Source organism: Cibotium barometz, chromosome 16, assembly GCF_041138505.1.
Source record: "Cibotium barometz isolate CiBa-2024 chromosome 16, ASM4113850v1, whole genome shotgun sequence".
NCBI classification, from domain to species: domain Eukaryota; kingdom Viridiplantae; phylum Streptophyta; class Polypodiopsida; order Cyatheales; family Cibotiaceae; genus Cibotium; species Cibotium barometz.
In genome coordinates, this window is record NC_141061.1 from 21406867 (window position 1) to 21423100 (window position 16234).

Here is a 16234-nt window from a genome sequence, read left to right on the forward strand (position 1 = left end):
AGGTCATCTTTATTCAGGCAGGGTTGGTCCGTATAGAGTGACATGAAAGCCTCTTGGTAGTAGACACCCTATAGCTTTACTGTTGACTGCTTTTTGGTCTCCACCTGTTCACTGCTGGGACTGCTGTGTGACCTCACCTTTGTGCGAGCCAATCTTGTGGCGACCTAGTAGTTGGGTACTGCAGACAAGCTAACCAGGCCGTCACTGTCTGTGACAGAAGACCCTGTGATGCCCAGCTCATGTACTGCTTTAATGGGCGAACAACCCAACCGTTGGGACATACTACCCCCCAGGTAGCGAAGAGCCGAAGCGAGGTGCCAAACCTTTTGTCGGTGTAAGCTGATCAACCTGTTATCCCTCGCTGTACAGCTCGTCACCCGTACAACTGTACAACGCGCCAGCCCATACATATGTACTATCCTGCACTGTACATCCATACTGTCCCACGCCGTACAGCCGTACTGAAGTACCGTCGTACATTCTGTGCATCGAGCATCGTACAGATTCCGTACAGTCGTCGTATGATTCTGTACAGCCGATACATGTGTCGTACGGCATCATATTGTTGTCGTGCACTGTGCCGTACATCCGTACAAAAGGTGGTTGATGAAGGAGGGATGGACTGAGGCTCAGTCCCTTGTCAACGGGCCACCCGTTTACAGGCATGGGGGGTGGGGTGGGTGGGGTATGCGACATGCGCGCAAGGGGGGGGGGGGGGGCATGGGGAGTGGGAGGGGGGGGGGGCATGGGGAGTGGGAGGGGGGGGGGGCGGGGGGGCATGGGGGGTGGGGGTGGGGAGGGTACGCGACATGCGCGCAAGGGGGGGGGGGGGCATGGGGAGTGGGAGGGGGGGGGGGGGGGCTATTTAAAATGTGAAAATGAATTTTTTTTTAAATAGAGCTTTTTTTATTAAATAAAAAAACGTTCATAGGAATATTTATAAAATATTTATAAATTTGAAATGCATTTGTAATTTTTTTTAAAATTTTTGAATTACGACATTTATAATTTAAAATGTGAAAATTTTAAATTTAAAAAACGTTTAATGAGGCATTTTTTATTCAAAATGTGAAAATGTAAAAATTCTGTTTTTTTAATGTAGCATTTTCTTTTTGGTAGAATTTAATTAAATTTTAGTTTATAAGAAAAATTATAAAAAATTTCTAAATTTCAAATGCATTTTAATGTTTTTTTGAAATTTATGAATTACGACATTTTTTATTTAAAATGTGAAAATGAATTTTTTTTAAAAAAAAATAGAGCTTTTTTTATTAAATAAAAAACGTTCATAGGAATATTTATAAAATATTTATAAATTTGAAATGCATTTGTAAATTTTTTTTAAATTTTTGAATTACATTTATAATTTAAAATGTGAAAATTTTAAATTTAAAAAACGTTTAATGAGGCATTTTTTATTCAAAATGTGAAAATGTAAAAATTCTGTTTTTTAAAATCATGTTTCAAAAAAAAGAGATTAAAGTTATTTTTTTAATTAGAGCTATTTTTAATTAAATAAAAAAACGTTTAAATTTTAGTTCACAGGAATAATTATAAAATATTTTTAAAGTTGAAATGCATTTAAAAGTTTTTTTTAAATTTTTGAATTACGACATTTTTAATTCAAAATGTGAAAATGTAAAAATTTTGTTTTTTAAAATCATCTTTGAAAAAAAAGAGATTTAAGTTATTTTTTAAAAAAACGTTTAAATTTTAGTTCATAGGAATAATTATAAAATATTTCAAATTTCAAATGCATTTTAAATTTTTATTTAAAATGTGAAAATGTAAAAATTAGGTTTTTAAAAATCATCTTTGGAAAAAAAGAGATTGAGCTATTTTTTTTGAAATAAAAAACGTTTAAATCTTAGTTTATAGGAATAATTATAAAATATTTTTAAAATTGAAATGCAGTTGAAAGTTTTTTTTAATTATTTTTGGAATTACGTAATTATTTATTTAAAATGTGAAAATGTAAATATTTTGTTTTTAAAATCATCTTTAAAAAAAGAGAGATTAAAGTTATTTTTTAAATTAGTGCTATTTTTATTTAAATAAAGAAACGTTTAAATTTTAGTTTATAGGAATAATTATAAAATATTTCTAAATTTGAAATGCATTTTAAAGTTTTTTTAATTATTTTTGGAATTACGTAATTTTTTATTTAAAGCCTGAAAATGTATATATTTTGTTTTTTGAAATCATCTTTTAAAAAAAAGAGATTAAAGATATTTTTTTTATTAGTGTTATTTATATTTAAATAAAAAGACGTTTAAATTTTATTTTTAAAAATGATCTTTTAAAAAAAAGAAAATAAGAGTTTAAGTTAGTATTTAAATGTCAAAAAGTATATAATTTGTTTTTTAAAATAATCTATTTAAAAAAATTTATAAGTGAAGTTTACAAATTACTGAAGTTTTGAATTTAATATAACGTTTAAATTTTGTTTTTAGAATTCAGTGGTATCAAGAACAAGAAAATAAGAATTTTGTTAAAATAAGAAAATAATGTATTAAAAACAAGAAAACAAGAAAACAAGAACAAGAAAAAGAGAGATTAAAGTAGGTTCTATGTTATCTTTGAAATTGGTGCTATTTTTATTTAAATAAAAAAACGTTTAAATTTTAGTCTTCAAAACCATCTTTTAAAAAATCATCGTTCATGTGGAATATTATAGATTATATAGTTGGTTAAGAGTTGTTTCATAATTTAGGTAGAGTAAGTAGGCTGTATAAAACACCACATGGGCATTATCCCTAAAACACCACACCACATGGGCAAAGACCCCAACACTAGAGTGGTTAGATGCATAAGCATATGGCTAATTGGATCTTGTAAATGCACCAGCGCATCGAAAACACATACGTAATTTTTATGATTGTCCAAAGGTCTCCTCTCTCCCCAAGCATGGGAACCAAGTGATGATCTATAGGAATGGCCACTAGTTGAGGTGGATTGCCCAACCAAAATAGATAATATTGAAAAGGCTTAATTATTTTCTCAAAGTTCTCGTTTTAAAAGGTCTGTAGTGTGAACCCGCTCTCTTTTTTAATGTGTAGTCCGAGAAATACTAGATGCGCCTTGCTTGTGTATCGTTCAAAGTAATGTATTAGGTATCCTTCTATCTCCTCCATATCTATTGCAAACCCAAGGCAGTAAAGCATTCAAAGAAGGTCTTATTAACCAAACCTCTCCACTATCTGTCCTTAGTATAGGGGCCATAAGTGGACAATGTGGTCCTTACACCACATGTGGAAAAGTTTCATATTGGATAAAAAGTGAAAAAAGGGAAACATATAAGGAAAAAATATTTGAGACATCTAAGTTTAAAAATGCAACAACTAGAGTTTGAAAAAATTCTAATCAAAATTAAGAATTATTAATAATATTGATTAATATTGAGCCACACATTTGGCCCATCTACCGGTAGGTGCATAGGATGATCCCAACGACATCCTACCTCATCAAGGAGTACATACGCATAGTTTTCATTACGTAAATAGATTATAAGTCATATTGAATAGAATATTATTTTCATTACCCAAATAGAATATTAATTTCCATGTGTTTTTTTTGTGCATGCGCCAGCCAGCGCACAGGTTCTAGCACCACTATTCGTATGCAGATAGAGATGCTGAGAGCTGAGATGAGGGCACTGCAGGATGCTAGGGCACCCCCTCACTTGGTTGCGAGTCTAGATTCAGTTATTGAGGCTCTGGGTCGATTGGACACAGTTGAGGACGTTGTGGATAGCTTTCAGGCACAGGCTGAGGCGGAGATCACTGGTGGTGGCTTGGATTGGAGAGCCATTCGACAGTTGTTTGAGCGTGAGTCACATCACAGGCAGGCCTTGGAGGATATGTTTTGGGATGGTCACACTGAGGCGATGCGACCACGATCAGGGCTCCCCTTGCATATTTTACGTTGTAGGCACTCCATCATAGCAGCACACATTTATCCGAGATATCTTGCTGCGAATGGTGGTCGATTGCCTCACAACCGTCAGATAGCCAGGTCGTTTGCCATGCAACTATACGCTGAGTTTGTGCTTGGTCATCGGGTGGACTACCTTAGTACCCGTCCAGGATCAGGAGCGAGATGTGGTAGGATGGGGCGTCAGGAGCGTCAGATTGCAGGTGTTCGGCGTCGACGTGAGGCACCAGAGTTGCACACCATCCCTGCACCGGCATTGCGTGCGGTGGGAGGACAGATTAGGGGGGATGTTCATTTAGTGGCATCATCCTTGCAGCACATGGTCTCTGCCCTATCGAGATCTATTGCGATTCCACCTCCCCCACCTCGATCATCGATGGAGCCTCCCACATCTACACCACCTCCCACATCTACACCGCCTCAGCACGAGTTGGAGGCTCGAGACACACGGATTGCAGAGTTGGAGGCATTGTTGGCCGAGAGTCTAGGGACGAGGTTAGTTATTTTGATTATGTTAGTTTATTTTTTTGTAGCGTGTTTTGAACTGAAGTTTTTTGGTTAATTCTCACCATGTACGCGACATGTTTGCATTGCAAGCACATCTATTGCGTCAGGAGATGGAGTCTCGCGTACGACTGTTGCAGACAGATTTGGAGGAGCAGAGGATTCGGACATGCATAGCATACCATCGTGCAGAGCACTATATTTTGCAGTTGAGGCATATTAGTCGTGATCCATCTCGCCATAGGATCGACCCCAGCGTGGCCCTATACCCCGCTCCTCCTGTAGATGTGCCGACTAGGACACCCATAGACGCAGCAGTCATAGCCAGGCTTCCTACTGCCACTTGTGTCCTTTGCCACGAGGAGTTTGACACCGTAGGGTGGTTTGGACTAGGGTGCGGCCACATCGCACATCTCCATTGCATGACCCGCCACATGGTGGCACGATCAGTGTGCCCTGTATGCTTTGCTGACATTGATGTGGCGACATACAGAGGACTAGGCATGGATGATCTATATCCTGGTCGTCGTCAGGCCGTTGATCCATTCGCCCGCGTAGTCTTGACAGAGCACTACAGGGAGGAGGCACAGAGAGCGTTGCTGATGCAGGAGGGTGCTGATACATCGGTGGTTGCAGCATGCGTTTCACGACGCTTTTCGTATGGTGATTTCATGCCAGGTGACGAGGCACGAGCAGAGGAGGCACGCCGGATTGAGCGAGAGGCAGAGCTGCAGACATCATTGCAGCAGTGGGTGGAGCAGCAGCAGCTAGGGCGGGGCCGAGACCAGCGTCTTCTACACGTAGAGACGATTACTCGCGCTGGATTTGAGGCACGAGTATTCGCAGATGCATGGCTATGGGAGCTGAGACGCGCGTACATAGAGGAGGCGAGGGAGGCAGAGATGGCAGCGGTGGCGCGTGCAGCATGCCCTCCTCTTCATCAGGATGAGGCTGGCCCATCTCATGCAGGTGATGAGGCTGGCCCATCTGAGCCGGCTTTGCCTGAGGGCACACAGCGGACGGTTGGGCAGCGGGTCATACAGGAGCCACATCAGCGTTCCACTAGAGAATCATATGTAGAGCTATCAGATTCGGATTCAGATTGATTGTTTAGGCTTCACACATTTCTTGTATAGGGATGCACTTCTGCAGCATGATGATGATGATGTACAGATTCATTTTGGTACTTTCATGATATTGTTCCCACTTTTATGATGTATGAGCATTTTCGTACTTTCATGATGTTCTTCACACTTTGTTTATCTCAGTTTATAGTTTGTTTAAATGTAACATAAACATTTAAAATTAGGAGTATGATTTTGAATTTCGAATATCTCAATTCACACATCTAATACATAAGGTATTTAAAAAAGAATGCCATGTGAAGTAATTGTAAACATTATGCATTGAAAAAGTGTTCAAGTTCCAACTTTATCATTTTGAATATCATATTGAATTTCGTATATATCAATGCTTGCAATTATTACACTAAACCTAAGAGCCGTGCGAAGTTTCATCCCCATGTGCGTATTTAAAATTAAGAGTATGATTTTGAATTTCAAATATCTCAATTCACACATCTAATACATAATGTATTTTAAAAATAATGCCGTGTGTCGTAATTGTAAACATTAAGCATTGAAAAGGTGCTTGCAAAAATGTATGCATTATACCTTCCACGTGGCGCAAACCAGATCAGTTGGAGACCAAATCTTGCGTGGATGTACGTCTAGGGTAGCCTAAGAGGCGTGTGAAGTTTTGTCCCCAACAGGGTTTAGGATTTAGGGTTCAGGGTTTAGGGTTTAGGGTTTAATCGTGCTAGTAGGGATTGCTTCTACGTGGCGCAAACCAAATCAGTTGGAGACCAAATCTTGCGTGGATGTACGTCTAGGGTAGCCCAAGAGGCGTGTGAAGTTTCATCCCCAACAGGGTTCAGGATTTAGGGTTCAGGGTTTAGGGTTAAGGGTTTAGTCGTGCTAGTAGGGATTGCTTCTACGTGGCGCAAACCAAATCAGTTGGAGACCAAATCTTGCGTGGATGTACGTCTAGGGTAGCCCAAGAGGCATGTGAAGTTTCGTCCCCAACAGGGTTTAGGGTTCAGGGTTTAGGGTTTAGGGTTTAGGGTTTAGTCGTGCTAGTAGGGATTGCTTCTACGTGGCGCAAACCAAATCAGTTGGAGACCAGATCTTGCATGGATGTACGTCTAGGGTAACCTAAGAGGCGTGTGAAGTTTCGTCCCCAACAGGGTTTAGGATTTAGGGTTCAGGGTTTAGGGTTTAGGGTTTAGTCGTGCTAGTAGGGATTGTAAAAATGTACGCATTTGTCCTTCCACGTGGCGCATACCAAATCAGTTGGAGACCAAATCTTGCGTGGATGTACGTCTACGGCAGCCTAAGAGCCGTGCAAAGTTTAATCTCCAACAGATAAGTCCACGTGCATATTTCGTTAGTACGTGCGCCATTTTTCACACGTAGTCGTGCTAGTAGGGATTGTAAAAATGTACGCATTTGTCCTTCCACGTGGCGCATACCAAATCAGTTGGAGACCAAATCTTGCGTGGATGTACGTCTAGGGTAGCCTAAGAGCCGTGTGAAGTTTCATCCCCAACAGATAAGTCCACGTGCATATTTCATTAGTATGTGTGCCATTTTTCATACGTAGTTGTGGTAGTAGGGATTGTAAAAATGTACGCAGCTGTCCTTCCACGTGGCACATACCAAATCAGTTGGGCACCAAATCTTGCGTGGATGTACGTCTACGGTAGCCTAAGAGCCGTGCAAAGTTTAATCTCCAACAGATAAGTCCACATGCATATTTGGTTAGTACGTGCGCCATTTTTCACACGTAGTCGTGCTAGTAGGGATTGTAAAAATGTACGCATTATACCTTCCACATGGCGCATACCAAATAAGTTGGAGACCAAATCTTGCGTGGATGTATGTCTAGGGTGGCCTAAGAGTCATGCGAAGTTTCATTCCCAACAGATAAGTCCACACACGTATTTCGTTAGTACATGCGCCATAGCTCATACGTAGTCGTGCTAGTAGGGATTGTAAAAATGTACGCATTGTACCTTCCACGTGGCGCATACCAAATCAGTTCAGACCAAATCTCGCGTGGATGTATGTCTAGGGTGGCCTAAGAGTCGTGCGAAGTTTCATCCCCAACAAGTAAGTCCACACGCGTATTTCGTTAGTACGTGCGCGAATTTTCTTAGTCACGTTTTTAAAATGTCCTAAAGCACAAAACAAATTACAACATTACTACTAATAAACAATTTTTTGTTTTACAAACACAACAAATCCCATTGAGAAGACATCGGACATCATGTAAAAAATAGAATCTAATACAATGATGTGTATGAACGTGTATACAACCATCATAGTGAAATACAAAATATGAGTCCATGAAAATTACAATGGTACGGTCACACAGTGAGCCTATACATATCGAATACAAAAAAGTGTAATCAACTAGTGATACCCAATAAAAATCAATCTAATCAACTGATGATCCCAAAAAATATGATATGTAATGTGCTACTCCTCAGGATCAGCTCTCATGCCAATAGTTGCAAGTATGCTCTCGTGATCCGCCACTGCAAGGCGCCATCGTGGAGTGGACGTCGCCTTGCGAGTGCGAACACGACTCAAAGTAATCTTGATCCCAACAACAAGATGAGAATACATGTATGCCTCCTGATCCGCCATGTACTCCTGGAACTCAATATACCGACCACGCCTCTGTATCTGCTGAAAATAGTGGCCACCTACGATCATGCTATGAGCATTGAAGTGCATCCCATGCCCATCCACTGTATCCTCATTCAGCACACTCTTCAGCATAGAGCATCGCAACAAGTAATAATCCACACCCTCCTCATTGCCCTCCGAAGCAATAACCGCGAAGATATCACCAATACGCAAAATATCTGTAAGCTGGTCATAATCTCTAGAGGAACTGAATCCCGCATCCTGATCATCATGTACCTCCTCCCAAGGCTGGAAGGGAGAAAGCACTCGCCGTACCCATGGATCGGCCCATGGTATCATGGAGCACCCTCCCCAATCATCATCAATGCATGCAGAGCAAAAACATGCAAACCGTCGAGAAAAGATCGCGGGGTGAGACTTACCTACGCTCCTGATGGAATGGAAATCAAGAGTGCCAGGCACGGAACGACAATCAAAAGGCCTAGACCGATCAAGACTCCCAATGTCCACGCACCAAAAATACCGGCTCACCACCCTATCGTCACGCGACTGAAACGAGGAGGTAGCACTAGTGGATAAGTGCTGGCTGCACCACCGCACCACATCATGTGCATCCTTGAAGCGATCGGCACTGTGACGCAACTGGTATCGACGCAAAGCACGCTTCACGCAAGCACCTGCACCATCGTGCTCGATCGGATATGCTTTGCATGGTCGATCGAGCATTAAATACCATTTTTGCCTTGGTGTCATGCACATCCGTAAAAAAACACACTGCTGGTAGTTTCGCCAACAAAACCCCTTTGAAGTAGTTCGCTCAAATTTAAGAATCATCCAAGAGATGATGCAGTGGATGCTTGAGCGGTTCTCTCGAACTTTTCCAGGCCTCATTAGTTCTTATAATCAAACACGTAACTGAGGTCAGTTGCAATCCAAGCAAGAGGGATGTTATGGAAATTATATTTTTGATATATCTTACTTAGGATATTATTAATTTAGTCAAGTGTGACTATGGCAAAGTACTCCATAGGAGTGCACCAAACATGGTGGGGGTCCTCGTGGGATACTTTGTGTGGTTAGTTGGGGATGCTTGACTACCTTGTGGTTTGCCATGCTAAATGGTTGGTATCATGGGTGATTCCAGGTTAATACTGATATCGCTAGTGTTATTGGTATTGTGCTTTGAGCGTGGTTATGTTGGGATCGATTGATTCGGTGATTCCTTCAATCGATTGTTAATAAGTAATGTAATTGGCGGTTTGAGGACAGGTGATAGAACTCATAGTGAGGATTGGAGTTAGTGCGAGGGTACTGATCGAGGTGTTGCACATTGCATTATTTATGGCCATGGGCCAATTTTATATTTCTTTATTATTGCAAGTTTGAGCAATATATTGTGGAGTGGACATAATTCAATTTTGGGCTCAAAGATGGCTATGTAAAGCAAATCCCTCATTTTGGAAGAGAGGGATAATTTTGGCTCATTGTGCTTTTATGAAATATCATAAATACTCTAGATGAGGAAGTGTGAGCCATTGATCTAGGGTGAGGGAGATTGTACCCAGTCTGCTCTTGCTTTCGTGGTGTGGTTTGTGTTCTTCTTCTCCAATTGATTAAGTGGTGAACTTTGTGTGGAAGAGTTTACCTTTTTTGGTTTCAAGTATACATGATTGTTTTTTAGAAATACTCCCATCTTGGATTCTAGAAAACCTACTAGCCCATATTGAGGCGAAGTAGGCTTGCCACTTAAGATTGAGTGAGTCTATCACTTCCTTATTCTTCTCAGAGAAGACTATACTAGTAATGCGACATCCATATAAACTTCTTGACAAAGGTATACAATCTTTCTTTGATCCAAGCAAGTGTATTTTTGTCCCAAATTGCATCATCACATGAATGAGTCTTACATGAAATCCATGGAGATTAAATGATATTATGAGTTACTCATCCAATTTACATTTTTGATTACCTTTGTCCCAAAGGTCTCCTCGTGTCCTCACTCCCTTTTTGTTTAATCTCAATGTACCCTTGATGTCCTGGTCTCTTAACACACTGTCTCTTAACACACTGCCATCCTTGATAATTGAGCACCATAAGGGGCCTATCTTCATAGAGGAACCTTTCCACAATCTAGGGTTTGAGGGACTCCTACGATCTCCACCATAACTTTAATCCTTTATTGGAACATTGTTCTTTGCCAAAGAGGGAGGCAACTTCAAGGTAGCAATTCTATGACTTACGTCTCAAGGGTCTCGTATAACAAGATGTTTCATGAGAACATAAACCCATAATCTAGCACTTCTATGCAGTCAGTGCGAGGTCTGCTAGAGCATTTCGAGTCTTAAAATAGGCTTCTCGTAATGGAAAGATTCTGTCTGCTGCAGATCACTGCACTGAAATGGCTGCACGAGAAAATGAGGACCTCCGGATTCGGAAAGCCTGATCAATGACAGACTTTTCAAAGCTTTCTTCAACAGCTTCAACACGGCAATCCATATAGGAATCATGTTGTGAAATACTGGGAACACTGGCCTTCCCATGATCTTCCAGATTCCGTTCAAGATTATCAATCTGAGATCAATCACGATGAATCAATCCACTTCTGTACTGCTTATCTTCTTGATTGAATTCCGTCGATCGATTCTAAAGATCACTTCCGACACGATCATGTAGGTGGCTACGTCTCCCACTCTCTGATCATTTGCCTTAAACATGCATTTTTCGAGCAGATGATGCAATGGCTGCCTTGTTGCCCCCAGCCTCCCTTGATATGCTTGGTGGTGCAATGGTGATTGGGGAGGTTGTTTGATCTCTCTCTCATTCCACTATCTGGTTCAGTCTGCCCCTTGCCAATTCATAAGTGCTCGATTTGTTCTCGGCATCCAACCGATGATGTGCAGTGAAGAGGATGAAACAGAGAAGGTTAGAGACAAGGAAGCCCGTGTTAAGAGAAGCGGGAAAAGCTATGGGAGAGAGGAGGAAGGAGGTAGCTGCCACAAGTCCATGATACTATGCAAATCTAAACTTCTATACTGCATAAAGATGTCTTACAAGGTTATATATACGCAACCCCATGTGTAATTTACACTTGGTCTTTACATGTGGGACATGCCCATTTCTACCACTCTTGAATACACAGTACCCCTAATGCAATTTACATCCTCAACACCCCCTCTTAGATTGTTACAAGATGATAGAGCACAAAAGAAAAAAGTGCTACACGCACAAAAAATCGTAGACTTTGATACTTCTATGAGCATGGCTATAAAGAACTAGAACAAAACTATAAAAACTTGGGAGCAAGTTATATATTACTTCCCCCTCTTAAGTTTCAAGAGGTTTTAGGCAGATGCTAAGTTGAGTTTTGAAGTAGCAGACCTTGTTAACGTGACCCAATGATAACAAAATTTGAGTCAAGTTTAGCACATGCAAAACATCTTTTATGACCTTTTCACTTGAAAGACTTTCAGTTAGAATTTGAGCTATTGCTTACACCCTGCATGGATGCCCATGAGCTATGAACAAATGCTCTTTTGAATTTTGATTCTTTTCTAAAGTTGAAAACCATACTTTGCGGCTTGTCATGTGTGCTCTTGCACCTGAGTCTACAAATCATTTTGGTGCTTTAGATTGATCAAGTTTACAATTGCCTTGAATGGTAAGAAAACATTATGAGATTTATCCGTCAATCATCATGCTGGACATAATTGCCTAATTGTTTGGAGCTATGTCCTGAAGACTAATCTTGTTCCTTTTGTGGCACTTTAATTGCCAATATTTAGGAATAGTAGCGACAATTCCCTATCCTTCTTGGTGCATTTGCATTGATGATCATGATGATGAAGTTATTATTAAATAATTTGTTTCTCCTAACATTACCTCTTCCACGTTTGTTCCCTGCATGTCTAGGAATACCTTGTCTATTTTAGTTATCAACTAGAATGTCCTTGATTAAAATTTTGGCTATTGTTGCTCGAGAGTTTTGATTACCTTTATTAGAGGCTGATTTGTCCTACTGTGTCCTCTGGTATATCCTTTACCTCTATGGGCATTCCTTTTCTCTTATTGGATCTGGATTTGCACACTTGTTCTCGAATGTGCCCCCATTAGCATATTAGCCATTATCTCAAAAGTTGGGGGATTCTCCTTTGTAACCATGGTAGTTACAAATTGATCATATTCTTTGCCTAATCCATTTAAGGCAAGTTGCACCAACCTTGTGCTATCGATATTCAGAAAATCAATTCCAAGGAGCATTTCATGCCATAGTTGGTTACTGGATTTGAATATGTGGCATGTTATAGATGCAGTGCTTGTTGTTGAGGATGTGTGTGGTCCCATGCTAATTTTTGGGGAACTTGAAGATGTGAAGCAAATTATGTCTTAACAATAGTTCTCTAGTCTGCCATTTTGTAAGCTTCTCCTATACTGTGTTTCTGTGGGCTTCTTTCGTACTTCATTGCAACTACCAAATAGAGAAAATGTGAACACCCCACCACGTAATTGATATTCGATCATTATGAATCTTTGCGAGTATAATGTAATTACTCATGTAAAACTTCCTTCAAAGTTTTGTGACCATCGAGATATAGAGGTACGGTATAAGGATACCAATGCACAAGTTTTTGACTCCAATGCATCATCCATGGTCGAAAATGAGGAAATGTGCATGTCCCACCATCCAATGATGTGTGATCCTTATGGAAATCTGCAAGTATAAAGGAATTACTTTTGAAATTTTTCTAGGAAGTTTCATGACCATTGGCAACACAAGCCTATGGTACAAGCATGACGATGCACAATTTTGGTAATAAGGAAGGGAGGGTGTGTGAGGGGTCGAATGTGAAAGGACTAGTGGAAGTTGGTGAAGGGAAGGAAGGGGTTATTGCTTTTGAGTGTTGAAGGGATTTCCAAGGATTCCAACACTCCTCTTTCGTATGTGGATCTGACTCCTCACAAGATCTTGAGTGGGTTTTCTGCATCTTTGATGATGAGGCTCGTGCGATGCTTAGGTAAGAGATTGCTTGGAGGTCTAGGAAAGTTGCAAAGAAGGTTTTGGCAGGTTGTGGAAGAAACTGTGGGAGAGGAGAGCACACACAAAGGGATAAGGAGACACCAGAAGTGGCGGAGCAAAAGCTACTCCAGCTTATTCCTCTATCATATATATATGAGTATACATGGGCAATGTACAAGTGGGCGGGCACACTGCCCTTTACCCCAACAACCTCCCACTTAATGCCAGATCTCACTAGGAGAGTGAACTCTCACCATCACGTGCTCCTGTGCTAAGTCCATAGCACCCGAACTGTCACTGTGCAAAGAAAACGTCTCTGTACCACCTGTGACCATAAGCACATGCCCTACAATAGACCTCTACTGGTCTACCCAACCTGCATCACCTGCATGCTGCTCTTGGAAGCATAAGGACCTGATGTCCACAATCGCTTCCCTACTGCCAAAATATGCCATAATCAAGCTACCAACTCCCACTGCAATGGAAGCAAGAACCGGAAGTGTAGCCCCAATGGCAAACATGTGAAACCAAGTCTCAACCTAGTCATGGATGCATGAAGTACTATGGCTTCCATATCAACCATAACTTGCTGCTCAACTAATCTATGATCGTCAAACCTGCTGTGTTTCAAGTACAGAGCCAATACAGGCAATGGAGTACTTGATAACTTCCCCCTCTCCATACTGAAATAACCAAGTATTTGAAGACAAACATCATCAAGACCATGCAGCTCCCATTGCAAAGCATCCCTGTCCATAAAGGACCATATGGCAAGTAGCCTCAAAAGGATAGCAACCTCTTGAATACTAAGACCATAACGTGTCTCACTGCGCATCACATCCCGAGCTCTCATAACGGTATCAAACCTATGAAGCCAAGCTCGAGGGGATTGCTTCTAGTCATGGAGGCACTTACAAAGCAAACATATCAATGATTCCTGCCCATGCGCAATATGACCTGAGTCAATAACTACAGAAACCACATCTGTCTTGGCATAACCAGCCAATGGATCATACCGGGCATCATTAGCCAAGGTATCCTCCTCATCATGCATAGCCTCATCCTCATTTGCAAGAGGCACTACAAAGTAGTTATAATCATTTGTTTTTCGACGATCAAAAGATGCCTTGTATGGACAATCTTTTGGATCCACGAGCACAATGTAGTTCACAACCTGTGTATGCGGATTGTCCTTCATTCATGACTTCAAATTCTCAATATGGAAAGGATGTATTTTTCACACCTCAAATGGCCGAAGGCCAGTCCTAGGATCAATAGGAGGTCTGATAACATGATCAATGCGAATAAGAAAGTCTATCGATCCACAAGGTTATCTCATTGTACCTTTGCTCGAAGAAGAAAGTCTATCGATCCACAAGGTTATCTCATTGTACCTTTGCTCGAACTCTATTTTGTTGTGTATCTGAGGTGCCATCTCCAATATCAGCAGCTCCCGGTACTTGCTGGAGCCTTTGATCCTAGTTTACTCCGTTTTTTCCCTTGTGCAATAGATGGAGTCTCCTCAACAACATCCTCATCAGACTCAAGAGGAAACACACTTGCAGCCAATAGAGGTTATTTTTTTGGGAGTGGTGCACTCAAACCATGCCCACTTGGAGGTGCACTCAATCCATGATGGCCTAAAAGAGAAGGTGCTCTCAATCCATGTGAACCTGTGAAAATTCTTAATCCTTTTATATTAGAGCCAAAATTTTCAGCTTCAATACGGGAAGATCCCTTTCCTTTGACTTTGAAGAACCTCTTGGTTTGATTGGTGATGTTGCGGTATCTTCTTCATAACCCTCCTCTGTATGCTCCTCAGAATCACTATTGGAAGTTGATACCTCCATCTGCTCGATAATTTTATCAACCTCCACAATTTGATTTGTCAAGTGATAAAAAAGATCCTGGACACACAAAACAAAATTGAATCTCTCATAGTATTCAAAAGAAATTACATAAACATAGAGAATTAGAAATTACTTATGGATAGTAACTAACCTTCCCTTCCTCTTTGATTTGTTTTGATTGTTCCGCTACAATGGGTGGAGTAACAGCTTTCAAAGAGAACTTCTCTTCCATAACAATAAAAATAATAGGTTTCTTATTGTTATCAATCCCAAGCATTTCAACACATTCCTCATTGGACTCACTTCTTGTGATATCTTTAATCTTTATTATTGGCTTAAAAACTGATCTTCCATTGGGAAGTGTCTTTGGAAGCGACAAAGTCATCTCTTTCGTATCAGTGTTAACTTTGATGGTCCATTTTGAATCAATGTTATTGTGTACTTCCACTATCTCCCATAATGTTTGAATTTGCAACGAACCTTCATCAAACGGAGCAGGAACATCATAAATCTGTTGAAGCTATTTCACCTCAAGACTTGGATCCTTGGCACTTTTCTTTGGTTCCTTGGTGCCTTTCTTTTCCACCCTTATCCTTTGGATCCTAGTGGAAGCATCCTCCGCGATGTGGGCTTTCCAAAGACATGGATTTCTTCGAAAGTTTGGTTGTTCGACATGATACCTACAAAATACATAAACAATGTCAAAATATTATGATATCATGGAGAGAATATCTCAAGTTGAAAAAAACAAAGCTAGTACAACAAGCTTGATGGTTTCTAAAAAGACTTTGTGCTTCTAACATCTACATTCTTCATGGAAAAAGATGTCGACATGCTTATTATTGGAACATAATTTTGGACTAGAGAATAAAAGACAAGGGTCTACACTAGCGAGAAGCAAACTAACACTCCCACTTGTCTAGATTCCATTGACGATACTTGATGGGGGCACCCCCAAAGAACCAAAGCCTCCAAATACCCTCTTGGTATTCTCTGGATGAGAGTCTATATATACCAGCCAGAAGCAAAATAACCCCTCTCAACAAAGCCAACAAATCTAACTAGCTCTAGGTGTGCATCAAAAACCATATTAGAATCATAAGATCTAACCAATCTGCCTCCAAACTACACATCAAATACCAAAGTGTCCTCACCACTATCCCACAAGAGATCTGTAACTTGAACAATGAAGAGGGATGCATGTTCCTCATAAAAGCACT